Source organism: Lepidochelys kempii, chromosome 16 (assembly GCF_965140265.1).
Source record: "Lepidochelys kempii isolate rLepKem1 chromosome 16, rLepKem1.hap2, whole genome shotgun sequence".
Lineage (NCBI taxonomy): Eukaryota > Metazoa > Chordata > Testudines > Cheloniidae > Lepidochelys > Lepidochelys kempii.
In genome coordinates, this window is record NC_133271.1 from 13,358,878 (window position 1) to 13,375,601 (window position 16,724).

The 16,724-nt window shown below is 49.8% G+C and overlaps 1 protein-coding gene across 2 annotated transcripts in view; it reads right to left on the minus strand.

Annotated features, from left to right (window-relative positions):
* Nucleotides 1–16,724, minus strand: part of ASTN2 (astrotactin 2) — a 602,974-nt gene that overhangs the window by 442,838 nt on the left and 143,412 nt on the right. The window lies entirely within an intron of this gene.

Here is a 16,724-nt window from a genome sequence, read left to right on the forward strand (position 1 = left end):
GTCAAAATCCCAGCCTAATGTTCCATGGAGAGGGGAGAGAGAGATCAATAATCTCCAAGTGAGAACAGAGGAGCTGCCTCCGCCCCACCCCTCCTGGGTAGCCAGCAAAAGCCAGCAAAGGTTATTAATGACAGCGCTTGAAACGGAGAACGGAACATCTTCATGAAACGCGAGCGGGGAATGAGGGCCCCTAGGCCTTGTGGAGCCAGGGAGAAAAATCCCACCTCTGCCCCTGCAGAACGCGCTCTTGATCCTCTAGGGCATGAGGTGGCTGGCACTAGAGACTTTCAGCATCCTCGGGAGGTGAAGGAACGTGCACTTCCCATTGACCAATGCTGGAAAGGGTTGGGCCGGCCATATCAGAGCCTGCTCTGTGCCGGAGCAGAATCTCTCCATGGGAAACAACCATCCTTCCTAGAGCTTATCCAGACCTCTGGCGGTATCTTCGAGTTCAGGGTCTTTATTAATATACCTGGGGGCCCCTAACGTGGAGTGGAGTCTCATTGTCAGCGGCCTCCCTGCACACAGCTGTTGGAAGTCATGACAGGATGACTCCGAGGAAGGGGATGTGAAATGGAAAGGAAGGGCCCGAAGGAGAGGCGGGGTGGGGATCTCAGGGAGGGTACCTCCAGCAGCAGCAGCCCAGAGGTCCTTCACCCCATGCTCGGGACTGACTCACAGGGGAGAAGTCCACCTACCAGATCCCCATCTCAGCACTGCCCAAGGAGAGCCAACAGGATGGCTCTGGAAAGGCATCACATTGCCAGAGCCAGACGATAGCAGAGCTTGAAAGCATGGGTCTCTGTTCTGTGGAATCCCACCATGGTGCCAATCCAGGCAGCTGTCTGCAGCCCTCGGGCAGACGCTGCCCATGGTGCCCATTCACCCCAGGAGATGCTAGGAGAGCAAACAGACTGTTCCTCCTGGTTAGGGACAAAAATGCAAACCTAAAGCAGGCCTATGCCAGTTGGAAGGTGGCACAGCAGCTGCAAACACCTGGGTTGGAGCTCAGATGCTTGTCACTCTGGAAGGATCAGCCTGTCTGCTTTGATAGCCGTAAATGATGCTTCTTTCTGCCAAAGCCCAGGGAGTGCACTTCCCTCACCGACGGGCACATGCCCTGTCTCTGCCCTGCTACGGAAGGTGGATGTGTGGGGGAGAGAAGACAAATCCTTGTCTTGAGACCTTTGGAGCTGTTACCAGGCCTTGACCAGTCATCACTGTCTCCAAACCGTGTTACACAGGAGGTCAGACTAAATGCTCATAATGGTCCCTCTAGCTTTACAATCTATTAAGAGAATCAGCAGCTTGGCCATCACCATTTGGTTCCTGCTGCTTGGCCTAAATCCGCAGAGTGAACCTGCACCTAATCGGTTTTGATGTGGTTAACAGACAGTTCATGTAGAGAGAACGCCTATCCGCCACCCTCTGTAATGCAGCCTGACCTTAGCATCCCTCCCTCTCCATCCGCCAGGATACCTCCCACATGCTCATCCTCTCTCGGACTCCTTCACCTTTCTCCCCAGCAGAACTGCAAAACATTTGCAACACGGCCACCACTCTGTTTCTGCTCCAGAGACCCTGGTGCGATAGCCAAGCCAGGACGAGCAAGCACAGGGGCTCCCCAGCAGTTTGTCCTTTTTGCCAACAAGTTTGCTCTTCAAACTTTCTTATTCCTTGCCCAGCTGGCAAACAAATGCCAGCACCATTCCCCCTGTGCATCTGCCCTGTGGAAGCCTGTGCACATGTTGAGGAGGGAGCTGAGAATGGATGAGCTCAAGCAAGCCTGTGTGTCAAAAAGGACGGACAGTAACTCAAAGAAATACAATGCAAAGTATTATTGTTTTTGTTGCAGTACAACCTGGGAGCCCTCATCATGGACCCCTTACATTAGGCGCTGTACAAACACACAGCAAAATTCTTCACGTAAGTTACAGAGTAAAGCACCATAAAGAGCATTGCAAAACATCTTAGTAAAAGCTATTAACAATCAGTCAGAGAGCTGCCATCTCAACCGTGTACAGGGGGCATCGTGTGGGAGGAAGGTTGAGGTACAGGAAATTGGTGGCTTGGTGACTTAAGGAGAGATGACTTGCGTATTCAGGGGTAGGATTCTTGCTTTGGGTATGCCTGGAGATCATGTTCCTCGTAGAGTGCAAGTTGGCACGTTTCTTCAATATTAAAGCATGGAAAAGTGACGCTTAATGTCAGGAGAAATCTTCCCTTGATCTGTTCAATTCCCAAAGTGGAAGAGCATTCTCCCATAGGAAGTAGTAGAAGCCAAATTGTTCTGGATGTTTAAAACCCTACTGGGGAAACATGAGTAAACATACAACAGGGAACAATCCTGTGTTGGCAGGAAGACGGAACAAGAAGTCTTTTGTATTTCTAACTTTATCAGATGCAGCGGGCAAGTGGTTGTAAGAACATGTGGAGCAGGCGTATTGCATTCTCATCCCTCGTCTGTTGTATGTGAAAAGTAGGGAGATCTATTCTGCGCTAGCTAAAGCAACAGAGTGGTTTGCGAGGGGAGCCGACTGTAAAGGTCTGTTACAGGATGGCAGCTCTGTCACTTCTGTGCTCGAGACAGCCCTGGCGAGGTCCCCATCTCAGCAGAAAGCACCGTCTTCTGGCCCATGAAAGCATTTCTGCCTACCACTACAACCTGGGAACCCAGAAGAAGCCAAGATCGGACACGGCCTCGACAGGCTGTGGTTACATACACTCACAGAGATGTCACATACCCTGGGTGGCTTCCCCCTGCCTACAAACAGCTGGTTCGAGCAACCAGACCCAGGCTATGTCTATACATACACCAGCATACGAAGCACTTCAGCATAGACACTCACTAGAGTGACAGGAGGGGTTCTCCCATCACTGTAGTTAATCCACCTCCACAAGAGGTAGTAGCTAATGCAGTCTACACCGGGGCTTAGGTTGCCATAGATGCATCTCTCAGGGTGGACACAGCTGTGCTGATCTAGCTTTCACCCAGGTCCCTTTCTCAGACTGTGAGGGGAAGGAAGCCACTATTTCCAGGTTTACCAGAAGAAGCCAGATCTAAGCAGCGTCAGCCACATTGTGTCTCGCAATGCCTTACCACCTAATACATAAAGCAAGAGGGGCACCAGAACCCTGTGGCACCCTATAGGGATGAGTCGCTGCCCTAGTACCACTCCCTACTGAGTGAAAGGAGTCAAGTTTTAGCAATGCGCTCTACCCTCCCAGTCCCTCACGTAGGTCACTGCCTCAGGGTAAATGACATCAAAAGCTGCCGGTAGATCCTTGATCCATCATCCTTACAAGTGAACTGACAAGACGGACCCAGAACCAGTGCTTCACCCAAGTGAAATGTGACTGACAGAAGGAGGATAAGGACAGGGAGCAAAGCAGATACTGCTGGAATTGGCATGGCCATTCCCTTCACCGTAACCTTCCCCCTAAGAAAGTCTGCTCGCAAGACTGTTTCTGAAGCCAGGGCCAGACCACAGGGAGGGGGTTCAAGAGTTCCCGGAAACTTGACCCCCTCAGAGAAGCACTTAGAGAGCAAAAAGGACCCATCCTTGCTCACACCCCAGGTTGGAGCGCCTGAACTGCAACCCAAGGCACATCATCTACCTAGCTATTTTTAGCACCCTAACATGAGGCCCTGCAACATAAGTCTCTGGGCTTGCTCCCAGATGCAGTGTAGACGTATCCAAAGGGGGACGGAAAATACCATTCTTTGCATCAGGGAAAGAACATCTCTAAGCCAGTCCTGGTCAACACTCTGCCTACAACCTAGCTAGCAGCAGCGACGGGGCCATAAATAATGTAAATGCTTTATCAAACATTCATAGTTATGTACATAGTGATGAACAATGCCAGCCTGGGATTTATATTTATATAGTTCCTGATGGCTTGTTTTCTTTAGATAGCCAACGTTTCACAGCTTATCATCCATGTAGTTCTGACTTTGCTTGGATGAAAAGCGTTTCAGACACCAAGGGAATTAATTGTTATCTCATGCATACACGAAATCACCACGGCCTCCCAACTAGCAGCTAGGGTCTGACATGACCTCCCCACCCGCCCCGCAGACATCAAAAGAGCTGCTGATTCCATTGGCAAGAAGGTTACGCCGCTTCAGTTTACACACAGAACCTTCTCTTCAGACTCAATGAAGGAGACCTTGCGACTGTCGTTTAGGGGATGCCTGTACTTCGAGGTATGGGTGCAAATCCCAGCCCAGGGAGACGTGCCCACGCTAGCTCTGAGCAGGCTGGTACGCTAGCTGCAGCGGCGGGAGGAGCAAACCACGCCGAGGACAGTCCTAGCATCTCAGATGGGTACATACTCAGCTCGGCCAGCTGCTCCCGGCTCCTGTCCCACCGCGGCTACACTCTACTTTTAGCATGCCAGCTCTATTAGAGCTAGCCCGGGCATGTCTCCTTGAGCTGGGAGTCACTTCGCCCACTCGAAGGCGAACGTACCCCCCGTGCTACTGTGAAACGAGACCAGCCTCGGTCCGCCTGGCTGACTCGCAAAGCAGTTGCTTGGAATCATTTACTCTGTGTTAGCACTTACAGGCACAACCAGGTCAGAGCCCCATCAGGCTAGATGCTACAGTCAATAAAAGTCCCTGGCACAAAAACTTCCAGCCTTTCCAGGGCGCTTGGAGTTTTTAATTTGTTACAAGACCTGAAGTCAAGAGAGACTCAGGGGCCGGAGGGTTTTGTAAGGATGTTTTCACCTCACTCTACTGCTGACACCTCATGGGAAGCTGTATGCACTTTAGAAACCAGTCTGATGTCTCTTCAGCCTGCTCCCTAAGCTGTCCTAATAGAACTGAAGGTGGAATTTTATACCAGTTTTGCTCAACCAGTGCATCTTTGTGTGTGGACACTCATATCCATTTGAACCAGGCTTAAGCCTGGTCGACATGCTTGTTACTACATCAGGGGAAGGTCTGGTATTTTTAATCGATACCGTTATGCCACTAAGAAAAGGAGTACTTGTGGCACCTTAGAGACTAACCACTTTATTCTCTAAGGTGCCACAAGTCCTCCTTTTCTTTTTGCGAATACAGACTAACACGGCTGCTACTCTGAAACCTGTAGTTATGCTAGTGCAACCTGTTGTAAGAATGCAGTTATGCTGACACTCAGGAAACCCTGAAAAATATATATTGCTAACTAGTGAAACAGAGCCATGTCCCTCCTGGCTGGTAAAAGCCAGCGGAGAATAGCTAAGCCCACTGCTAATGGAAATAGCCAATGCCTCTGTCCCAGGAGCTCACCTACGAAATTCAAAAAACACATCCAGTGTACCCAAAGTTGTTGTACGTCCTGTTAAGGTACTGAGGTGGGAGGAGGGGGCAGAAGGCTGATCTCTGTTTCCGGCAGAGAAAGAACTTTCACTTTAAACTAACCAAGCAAAGGATACCTGAATTGCTGCTCAGAAAGCAATGTCTGGAGGGGGGTGGGCTATCCTGGCTAGCGGTTCTGCCTGGAAGGGGAACACATTACAATGGTCCTTTACCCTTCTGTGACCTCCAAGTGATCAGCAGCGTCAGCATTCCACCTTCTTCTCCCCTCCTCGCTCTCCATGTCAAATACAATTGCCGAAGGGTACCAGGTAGAGAAGGGGGTGGGGGGAACACACTCCAGGAAATCCAAGCTCTGAGCAGTCTCACAACAGCATCTGCTGCGGGACACAGCAAGTCCCCGCTGGGCTGCTCCAGCCATAATGAACCATTAGACACACACCGGCACAACACAGATATGCCCGATGGACACGCTGGCTCAGCAGCAGCTCCACAAAGCTCCCGGCTGCTGCCCTGTGTCCCCGGGACCCTGGCAGGACGCTAGAGCAGACAAGGCACTCACACCTTCCAGCCAGCCCACCCTCGGCTCCTTTCTCCCTCCGTCCCTAAAAGAGCTTGGCCCTAGGCAGCATGGCAAGACAGACTGTCGGGCAGCCTTGGTGGGGAGGGTGTTGCAGTTCCACCAGGGTGACACCCACCTTTCCTCCCTGCTGCCACCCCCACCCGAGCGGCACTCTCCCGGCTGTGGAATGGAGACACCTGCTCCAGGGAAGACACCAGTTTCACCATTCACACCACTCCCCCGGCAGCCGGCGCCTGTTCCCTCATGAGGAATGGATTGCTGGGAGAAAGAGCCAATGCCACCCTGCAGCACTAACAGCCCACAGGATCCCCAAGCCTTCCCCCTGCCTCCTCGCTGCTCGCCTCATTTCTACTGAGACGCCTCTCCTCCTGCTTGGCTCATTAAGCGGGGAAAAAAGCCTCGTTCCATCCAATTCCATTTGTTTTGCTTGATGAACTCAACCCTCCCTCCAGAATAAAACACAAGCTGCCCCCCAAGTCCCCAGGGCGACCCAAACTGGAGACTGAAGCAATCAAGTTCACTGAAGGGGGTGATGAGAAGAAACCCAAAAGCCCAGCACAGGAGCTGTCCGTTCAAGCCAGAGAGGCAACTGACGTATTAATTAGGACCAAGTGGATGGATCTGGAAAGCAGTTGTTCTCTTCAGCAAGTTAAAACAAAACCCCACCTCCCCCCAAAAACAAACAAACCCCCCAACATTACATTCAATCAGCGTTGCTACAAAATTAAAGGACCCGAAGCCACAACCATTATAACTCCTGCAAATAATGTCCCTGATTGAACAGAACAGCCCTATTCAGAAAAGCACTCCAGCCCAGGCTTAACTCCCACTGATTTAGGTGAAGCACATAAGTGCTTGGCTGAATAGAGATAGCACTACGCACTTGCTTTAATGAACTGGGCCTAGTTCTTATCCCATAGAGGCCAAGGTTTGGTTTTTTTTCTAGGCTGAAATTTGCAATGGGATGTTTTAACCAGGAATCAAAGGGCTGCTTAGAATAGTCGAATCGCCATCCATGCAGGCATTTTGACTGTGCCTTTAAACAGTATTTATAAAATACGGGGAGAAGTTTGCAGGGACTGGATCCAGAGCAGGCCTGGTCAAATATAAATAGGGTCATGGGCCTTTTTGGTAACTGCTAGAGCAGGGTGGAGTCCCAAGATACAGCAGATCCTGAACTGATGCTCTGATCCCTCTTAGCCAGGTGGCTATGTACCCATGCAGCCAAGCAAAAATTGGAACCAGAATTTTTTTTTGTTTTGTTTTTTTTTCGGATCAAAATGCCTCTGATTAATATTTTGCCCCCCACCTGTCCATTATGATTCATTTGTACACTCTCAAACTCAGCAGAGAGTCCGAGCCAGGAACAGGCTGCACTCAGAGAAAGCCTGTTCCTATCCCAAAGCTCCCCAGACTCCCCCTGCAGAGCTCCCGAGTCTTTGTCCTGCCAATGAACTTTGCATACTGCTGGGATCATGCCCCATTGCACCCCTGAGAGTGCACTTTGACACCACAACATATGGCCTAGTACTTTGTTCACTGGAGTGGGATTCTGGAGGCCTGGGTTCTAGTCTCAGCTTAGCCACTGACCTGGGGTAAGTCATGTCCCCTTTGTACCTCAGTTTCCTCATCTGTAAAATGGGGATAATGATACTGACCTCCTTTGTAAAGCCCTTGGAGATCTGCTGATGAAAGAGTTAAGTCTGAGTATTATCCTCTCCCATTTTTGTTTGCAGGTGAATGCAAGAAACTTTTGCTTATCTATCTACTTTATATGGCCCCTCACACTAATATCTGAGCACATCACAGCTATTAGTGTATTCTTCCTCACAACACCCCTGGGAGGCAGGGCAGTCCTGTTATCCCCATTGCACAGATGAGGAACTGAGGCCCAGAGAGACTCAGTGATTTGCCCAAGGTCACACAGGAAATCTGTAGCAGAGCAGAGAATTGAACCCAAATTTCCCACCTTCCAGCCCAGCACTACCTACTGACCCAACCCTGCTGCTGCCCTGTGCCATGTGTTACCTCCCTTCCCTGAGTAGAAACACCCCCCACATGCTTTACAAACAGTTAAGCCACACAGCACCTCTGCAGGGAGACAAGTATTGTCTCTCCTCCGCAAGAGAGCTAAGCAAACACAGATATTTCAAGGCAACACAGTGGGTCAGAAGCAAACCCAGACCCAGAACCCAGGAGAGGTGAGTTACAGACCTCTGCTGTCAGCGCACGGTGACAGTCCTGATACACTGACTGCATCAATCCACTGGATCTGTGCTAATAACTCATCTTTGGGCTTGCAGGCAATACACACATTCTGGAGCCTGTGAAGTGGGCAGGAAGGCACGCCTGAAAATTACTGGAGACACGAGCCAAGACGTTTGGCTGCTACTGAAAAAACAGAAGATGACTGTTTTTTGCTATTGCAGCTTCTATTCCTAAACACCCTTTAATTTCACATGAATATTGATCATGCAGCAACTCTGGCTCCCTCGGTCCTCAGAAGAACCTGTTCAGGCAAAGACTTCACTCCTTTCTGAACCACTGGCTTCTCATGTTGGGGAGGGGAAGAATCCAGGACTGCAAACAGCACCTCTGCCAGCGCTGAATAGGAAACACATGGCAGGTTACAGTGACAATCCTGACATATTTTAATTCTTCTCTTCCATCCTGGTTATGTTTTTATACAGAGCCCATCACCATAATATCTGTGCACCGGTGACATTGCATTCTGGGATCTCTTCAGTGAACCAGCAAGTACCAAGAAGATTTCACAGAGGATGTTTTCAAAGTTAGTGAAAATCTTATTTCTGTGCTGATTATCCCCCAGACCAAGCCTTCTTCAAAGGGTGTTTGGCCCAGAAACTTGTGGCTCACTCCATTCTCACTGTTGCTTCGCAGTTCACATTTAGCGTTAGATCAAACTCACTTCTCCCGCCCCATACCTTGGTAACTGATGCAGCTTCTCTGCCACATCATAGGGTCCGATCCTGCTCCCAGTGATAGACTGGACTCAAAACCCTTTGCTACAAATCTCTCCCAGTCACAGTAAGAGCAGAAACCTTTGTTGGTTATCGCTTGGCTGGACAATGTAACAGCAACAAAGAAACAGACTGCTCATGCTGCTGTAGGAGTGGATGCTATTGGTAGAGAGAAGAGATAAAGGTGTTAAAAGCTAACAGCAACTAAATTAGGAATTCCCATTGGAAGCGTGCTTCTGGCCATCATGTAAGAGGAGATACAAGAGGGCAGAAATCACAAGCATTATTGGCACCTCCTCTGCTTGGACAGACGAGTTACGTGTCACAGAGAGACGGCAAAGGAAAGGAACTGAAAGACCAAGAGGTGGAGTGGGTGGGGAAGAAACCCAAGGCCACAAGCACAATTTGAACCAGATCCCAATGTGGAGGGGAATAAAAATGCCTACTTCTCAAAATGCACCACTGCCTAACCACACCCAACCCCCAAAGAAAGCACAAACCCCAGAGACTGCAGTCATGCCAAACCTCCGAAACTTACAATGCCATGCAGAGCGGCAACTGTCCCAACCTGCTACCCTGATGAATGCAGAAAAGACCCCATCCCACCAACCCAGTTTCCCCTGAGTCCCACATCCCATCCCATCAACCCCCCTTCATTACCCAAAAGCCATCTACTTGGCTAATGCGATCTCCCAACGGATACGCTTCTTTAAAAAAATAAACCCTGTTTGCATTTCTCTCCCATGAGCGGTATACGCAGGATTTTCTTCTGTCTAAATTCATCCGGGTTCTCTGCCGTGTCACCAGGTCAGGTCTACTCCTACTGCAGTTCTAATTTAGTTTACTTTAGGTTTGCAATGGGGCTCTGGGGCATGGTTTTTTTTTAATAAAAACTGATGTTGCATACTAGTTATCATGTTAATAGAAGTTGTCATAAATATGAAGGAAAGGGTAACCACCTTTCTGCATACAGTGCTATAAAATCCCTCCTGGCCAAAGGCACGCCCTGTGACCTGTAAAGGGTTAAGAAGCTAAGATAACCTCGCTGGCACCTGACAAAAATGACCAATGAGGAGACAAGATACTTTAAAATCTGGAGGGGTGGAGGGAAGAGACAAACAAAGAGTGTCTGTCTGTCTGTGTGATGCTTTTGCTAGGACCAGAGCAGGAATGCAGGTCAGAACTCCTGTAAAGAGTTAGTAAGTAATCTAGCTAAATATGTGTTAGATTCTGTTGTTTAAATGGCTGGTAAATAAGTTGTGCTGAATGGAATGGATATTCCTGTTTTTGTGTCTTTTTGTAACTTAAGGTTTTGCCAAGAGAGATTCTCTATGTTTTGAATCTGACTACTCTGTAAGGTATTTCCCTTCCTGATTTTACAGAGGTTTTTCTTTTTCTTTAATTACAATTCTCTTAAGAACCTGATTGTTTTTTCATTGTTCTTAAGATCCAAAGGTTTGGGTCTGTGTTCACCTATGCAAATTGGTGAGGATTTTTATCAAGCCTTCCCCAGGAAAGGGGGTGTAGGACTTGGGGGGATATTTTGGGAGGAAGACGTCTCCAAGTGGGCTCTTTCCCTGTTCTTTGTTGCACACGCTTGGTGGTGGCAGCATAAGGTCCAAGGACAAAAGGTAAAAGTTTGGACCTTGGGGAAGTTTTAACCTAAGCTGGTAAGAATAAGCTTAGGGGGTCTTTCATGCAGGTCCCCACATCTGAACCCTAGAGTTCAGAGTGGGGAAGGAACCTGGACAGAAGTGTATGATGTGTCCAGATTAAAGTCTGCTGCCTGGGAAAAAGAAATATCTCACCTTTGCCCTGCTGTTTATCTATCCATAGCAGAGCCCTATATCAGGTCAGATCCTGTAATTTCATTAACTTTATCACTCAGATGTGCTTGTTGCCAACTGCCATTGCATGCATCGCGCCTGTGTTTGTTTGCACCGGGTTCCAACTTCAGCAGTTCAAGTAGCACACGTGGGGGCTGGTTTCCTGCTTGCTTAGCTGCCATGCACCAGGAAAGCACTTGGCCCTACGGCACCCTCTGCTTAGCACACCTATGGTTTGTGAAATAGACATTTCTTCTAAATAATATCCCAAGCCTCGCAGAGGTTTCTCCATCGGGCTGGATGTTGCATGCAGCCAGAATCCTCCTCGAGATGGGCAAACACGACCCCCCGTCCCCAGTCAAATGAAAACAAAGCAGGGGGGGAAATGCTACTCCTCCAGGAAAGTGCCATTGATCCTAACAGCTGGTGGCTGCCCGGAGTGGTGTGCATGGATTCCTAACGACAGGGGAGCTTCCGTCCCTGCACTGCCACAAGGCCCCTTTCCTGCCAAGCTGGCACACCCATGGGTCTGAGCTCATGGGCATCCACCATTCATCAAACCTCTTACCCCCCAATTAATCACTTTGCGCTGACTGCACACAACACCTGTCAAGTGCCAGGCCACGTATGAGAAAGTAAGAGGAATAGCAAATGCCTCAGCTTCATCTGATTCACCCTACAGGGCAGTTACTGCTGGGGACTGACACGCAAAAGAGTCTTTTGGGGCAGCTTTAGTCATGTCACTGTCTGCAGCCTGGGGACAAGTCCCAGCCGATGCATTGTTAAAATGCTGCATTGCGAGAACCATCTTCCTTGGATGCTAAACTACCCACTGGAAAGCTGGGATAGCATCGCTCAGCCTAGCGGTGCCTCTCGAGACCTGACTGCCTGCTACAAGGTGGGTTGGGGACCAGGCTGATGGGTAGAGAGGTGATGCAGGAAAGGCAGAACGGGGAAAAGGCAGCCAGTTTTATACCCTAAGGGCTAGATCAGGAGTGAGCAAACTACGGCCCGAGGCCCGCATCCGGCCCTCCAGATGTTTTAATCCACCCCTCGAGTTCTTGCCAGGGAGTGGGTTTGGGGGCTTGCCCCGATCCACGCGGATCCTGGAAGCAGCGGCATGTCTCCCCTCCGGCTCCTATGAGTAGGGGCAAACAGGGGGGTTCTGCACGCTGCCCCCACCCCGAGCACAGCCCTCGCAGCTCCCATTGGCTGGGATCTGTGGCCAATGGGAACTGCAGGGGTAACGCCTGCGGACAGGGCGGCATGCAGAGCTGCTTGGCCGCACCTCCACATAGGAGCTGGAGGGGGACATGCCGCTGCTTCTGGGAGCTGCTTGAGGTAAGTGTCTGCACCCCGACCCCCTCCCACACCCCAACCCCCTGCCCTAGCCCTGACCCCCCACCCGCCCTTCAAACCCCTCAGTCCCAGCCCAGAGCATCTTCCTGCACTCCCAACCCCTCATCCCCAGCCCCACCCGAGCCAGAGCCCTCACCCGCACCCCAACCCCCAATTTTGTGAGCATTCATGGCCTGCCATACAATTTCCATACCCAGATGTGGCCCTCGGATCAAAACGTTTGCCCACCCCTGGCCTAGATCCATGAAATCAGGTGGAGTTAGGTGCCTAAATAATTCTGAGGATCTGGGCCTAATGCACCAAGATTTTCCTTGGCAATCCCAGTGCCAGGCGTTTGGCTCAGACCAGGAGTGCCTGGCAAATACAGGCAGTTGTTTAGTAAAAAACAGACTAATGTACCAGTGGGGGCAGTTGAGCTAAACCTCTTACTGGCATGAGTCTAGGGTGGCTGTAATAAGAAAGTAGCACACATACTTTGAAAAATCTCCTGCTAAGGGCATCTAATTGGCCTGGTTTTCAGAGGTGCTGAGCGCCTGCCACTCCCACTTTAGTTAATGGGACTAAATTAAATTGCACCAATCATGGGCCAAATCTTACATCACCCGAGAGGTCGAAAGCCCCATTACATCAGTGGGAGTTTAAGGAGAGCCAAGAGCACAGGACAGGGCTGCTCCAGCGATATCCTGACAACAAAGTGCTGGGGCACTCCATTTCAAAGTGACAGATGAGGATTGAGCCACGGGGGTCCAGAAGGCCAAATGGGAAAGACAAGGCTGTATCCACGCATTGCTCTGAATATCTTCCCAGGTTTTCCCTCAGCTGCCTTGTCTTGGGCAAGGTCATTTTCACAGTAGCTAGATCACAGAATCAATCCAAATCCACAGATACCTCTGGTTAAAGTACTTGGCAAGTGACTTAATTTCTGAGCGGGTTCCCCCTACCCCTTTTAGTTTTAGATTCCCCTCAGCTCCACTCTTACAGCCTAAGGCCACTTCATGGAGTAAGGTATGGAGAAGGGTAATTGAAACAAAAAAAGTTTATTAATTTAAACTGAACAGTCGGTAACATTTGCTTACACAACCCAAGGCTAACAGACATCTGCAGGCATCTTTGGCAACGCAGATCGGCTATTAGAAGCCATACAGAAGGGAAATTTACCAGTCAATGTAAAACGTATTTTATCACCAATTCCTGAAACCCTCGCAGAGTTTAATATTCTGCCCTAGATCTTGTTTACCGTTCTGCTCTCAAAACTATTGAAAATTCAGTTACTTCTGTCTTTCCCAACCCATACAACCCTAAATAATGTATAAAAAAGCAAAACAAACGAGAGAATGTTAAAGAATAAAAAAGCAAATGCAGGCATGGCTCACGAAGATTCTGCCACAGAGGGAAGAACCAGGGAAGCATTTTGTTAACATTGTAGGCCCGATATCTGGCATGTGCATTCAACGGAGGGTGCTGAAAGGACCTGCTCCGATCGGCACCTAGGGGCTGTAAAAGGGCACTGGGGTATCTACATGCTCATTGGAGCACAACAGCATAGGCATAGGAAGTAGGAGTGCGGGGGTGCTGCAGTTTTTGCATAGAGTCCCAGCTGCTGGCCCCATACCCAGGATCCAAGCTGCCGGCCCCAGGATTCGGCTCCCGGCTCCACGCCCGGGACTCTAGGGCCCTGATTTCCAAAGCTGCTGAGCACCCATAGCTCCACTTGACTTTGATGACTCAGCATCTCTGAACATCAGGCCCTCGGTGATTTTGCCCATGGTCACAGGGTACGTCAGCTACAAAACTAGAACTCCGGAGTCTTGACACCCAGGCATTGCCGCCTTAAAGGCTCTTGGTTGCAAACTGAGCTTCCTATAGTATTAACAGCGACCTCACACTTGAATGGAGTTTGCAAGCATTTACATGCTGAATCAAAGCCTGCTAGCTTCGAGAATGATGGCACTAGGGAAGGAAAAAGTTATTCCCACTCCATTTGAGAGGGGGACTTGTGCAGCATTGCGATCTACTCCTGCCCTAAATATTGCTAGCAGGTAAAACAAATGCACTTTGCTTTTGTTTATTTGGATACATTTTACAGTGTGCTGCAGGTTAATGATATTATATGTTTTAAAATGACATTGCGATAAGCAGAGGTGGGTGTTACTGTTTTGGAGAGACAGGCTTTAAAAATGCAGGCAATCAAATGTGCATTAGCCGGAGCACTCTGGGGAAAGCGCTTTCCCTTCTGTGCAGGAGAAACAAATCCACCAATTGTGCAGTTTATCAGATCTTCATCCAAATAACTGCCTAGAAAGCCCACACCTAGCAGGGAGCATGCAGGAGCAAAGCTGGATTGTCTCCCCAAGTTCAGTTCCTCCAAACACACGTGGTCTGGCAGAGTGAATTGTATCTTAGGTTGAGAGCAGAACTAGAGTCAGTCTGCTCTATTCTAGATAGATTTTTACACCTCCCTGATGACTGTAGCATCTGAGAACCTTCCCAAGGTGCATTAAATGACATCACTAACATCTGTCACGCATGGGTCATTCTCTCTCATATCCTCTCCCCAGGGAGTAGTCACAGAACTGAATAGAAGATAACTTGTCACATCTGTATCCTCAACCTGCACCGGCAAAGCCTGCCCAGAGATCACTACAGCTATGTTGAATCCTGTGCTCGCCTGGACCCCTCCCTGCTTCTGGATACCCCAATAGCTCACTCCGACTGCCAGATAGCCCCTTTTTTTAACAGATGGGGGGCGAAAACACTGTGCGATTCAGACACAGCCATCCACGTACTGGTGACCACCAGGCTTGGTTATTGTACCTCTGTCCCTACATTCTGTACAAAACGAACCACATTAAAAGAGCTATAACACAAGCTGATCAGAATATATTGCCCCAGTGCCCCATTCTCTGGGCTGGCTCCCCATTGAATTCTGGGTCAAATTCAAGGGGGGGGCGGCTCTCGTCTGCAATGCTGTCCATGGGATCGTTCCGCATTATAACCCCCGAGAGACCGCCTCACGCTGGCCATCTTTTGGCCTCCCACAACAGCTACATGCCACTAGAATCATCGGCCTCAACGGAGACTTGCCTGCACGTAGCTCTCTTGGCACTTGCCCCCACAAGAGACCATAACAGCTGTGGACCTCTGTGTGACGGGCTGGACCCCTTGGGAAGCCACCTGATGCGCTGAGATACCACTGAGCCTACCTGTTCTGCCAGCATGAGCCCCCTTTAACCTGTCTTGCTGAGCCAGGCTCTTCAAACCTCCTCGAACACACACTCAGGCAGGGCCACACCCAGCTGCAGATCAGCTCCAGGAAGACTGCACTTAGGGGACTTGCTCCAGCACTCAGATGTCCACCTCCCTTGGAGTGCAGACCCGAAGATCTATTCTGAAATTCGCCCCCTCCCTCAATGTGGAGAGAGATGTGCACACTTCTTAACCCCCCCCCCCCCCCCCCCCCGTTAGAAACTACAGAATACAGCCTGGCCTAATTAATGCCTCTCTGCTAACACCCAATTGAGGTGGGACATTCACCCTTTCCGGGATGCTACTGTCTGTCTGTCAAGCTACAGCCTTAACAGATCTGTCTACAACCATCAGACTTGCAGCCATAATCCACCATCCACGCAGCTCTAAAGTTGTTATTACTATTTATTATTTTTGTTGCAATTGTACCTCCAAGCCCCATGCACGAACCAGCACTCCACTGTACAAAGCGCTGCACCAAAGCAGACCAGAACGGTCGTCCCTGCCCCAGAGCTCCCGGTCTAAGTGGCCGCCACACCAGAAGCTGTAGTGTCAGTGAGATTCAGGCATTCAGGGTTGTCTACCATCATATTGTACAATCCATGATGACAGTAAAGACCTACGATCCCTGTCCACACTGCCGCTTCCACCACTGCCGGCACCAGTTGTGCTGGACGGGCACAGAATTACAGCTAAAAGTTCGCTAGCCCGGCAGGGCACGCGGTGGTGAAAATTCTTACGCTTGTTGTAAATGGAAGGTTTCTGACCATTCATTTTTCAAGGAGGATTTGACGGGGGAGAAAATAAAGTAAAACGCACGGGAAGCTGTAATGCCACCAACTTCCTACGCACATGGGTTTCTCTGGTACTTCACTTTAATGCTACATCATCTGACCAGCAAAGTGAGATTGCCAGGCTAGCTGAGGAATGTGTGTGCAATCACACGGCCTGGTCATCACAGGCACTCACACCAGTGCCCTCTTCAGCCTAGGACAAGTTACCAAACTGTGCCTCAGTTTCCCCCTCCTTCTGAGAAATGGGGAATATTCATAAATACCAATCTTAGGAGAGGGAGTGAGGATCAGCATTTGTGAAGTGTTTTTGAAGATGAAAAGCTCTCGATAGAGGCTAGGCTGTGTTATTTTAAAGCATGAGAATCTCTCTTTCAGCGCCCCACCCGGCTAACGCCATAAAGAATCCCCAGCGTGAAAACCCCTGACGAGGATAGTTTGCCAGGAAAGCAGGCCACGGGCTAACAGAGACGACGCCCGAGACCGAGGACTGGCTCCCGCCCGAGAAGCTGCGATGCGGCACACATGGCACGGAGACCTCGCTGCACTATGGTGAACAAAAACCGTCACCGAATCAGAGGCCCTGGCGGGAGTTTCCCCCCTTTGAAGCACTGATCAAGAATATGCCTGCAG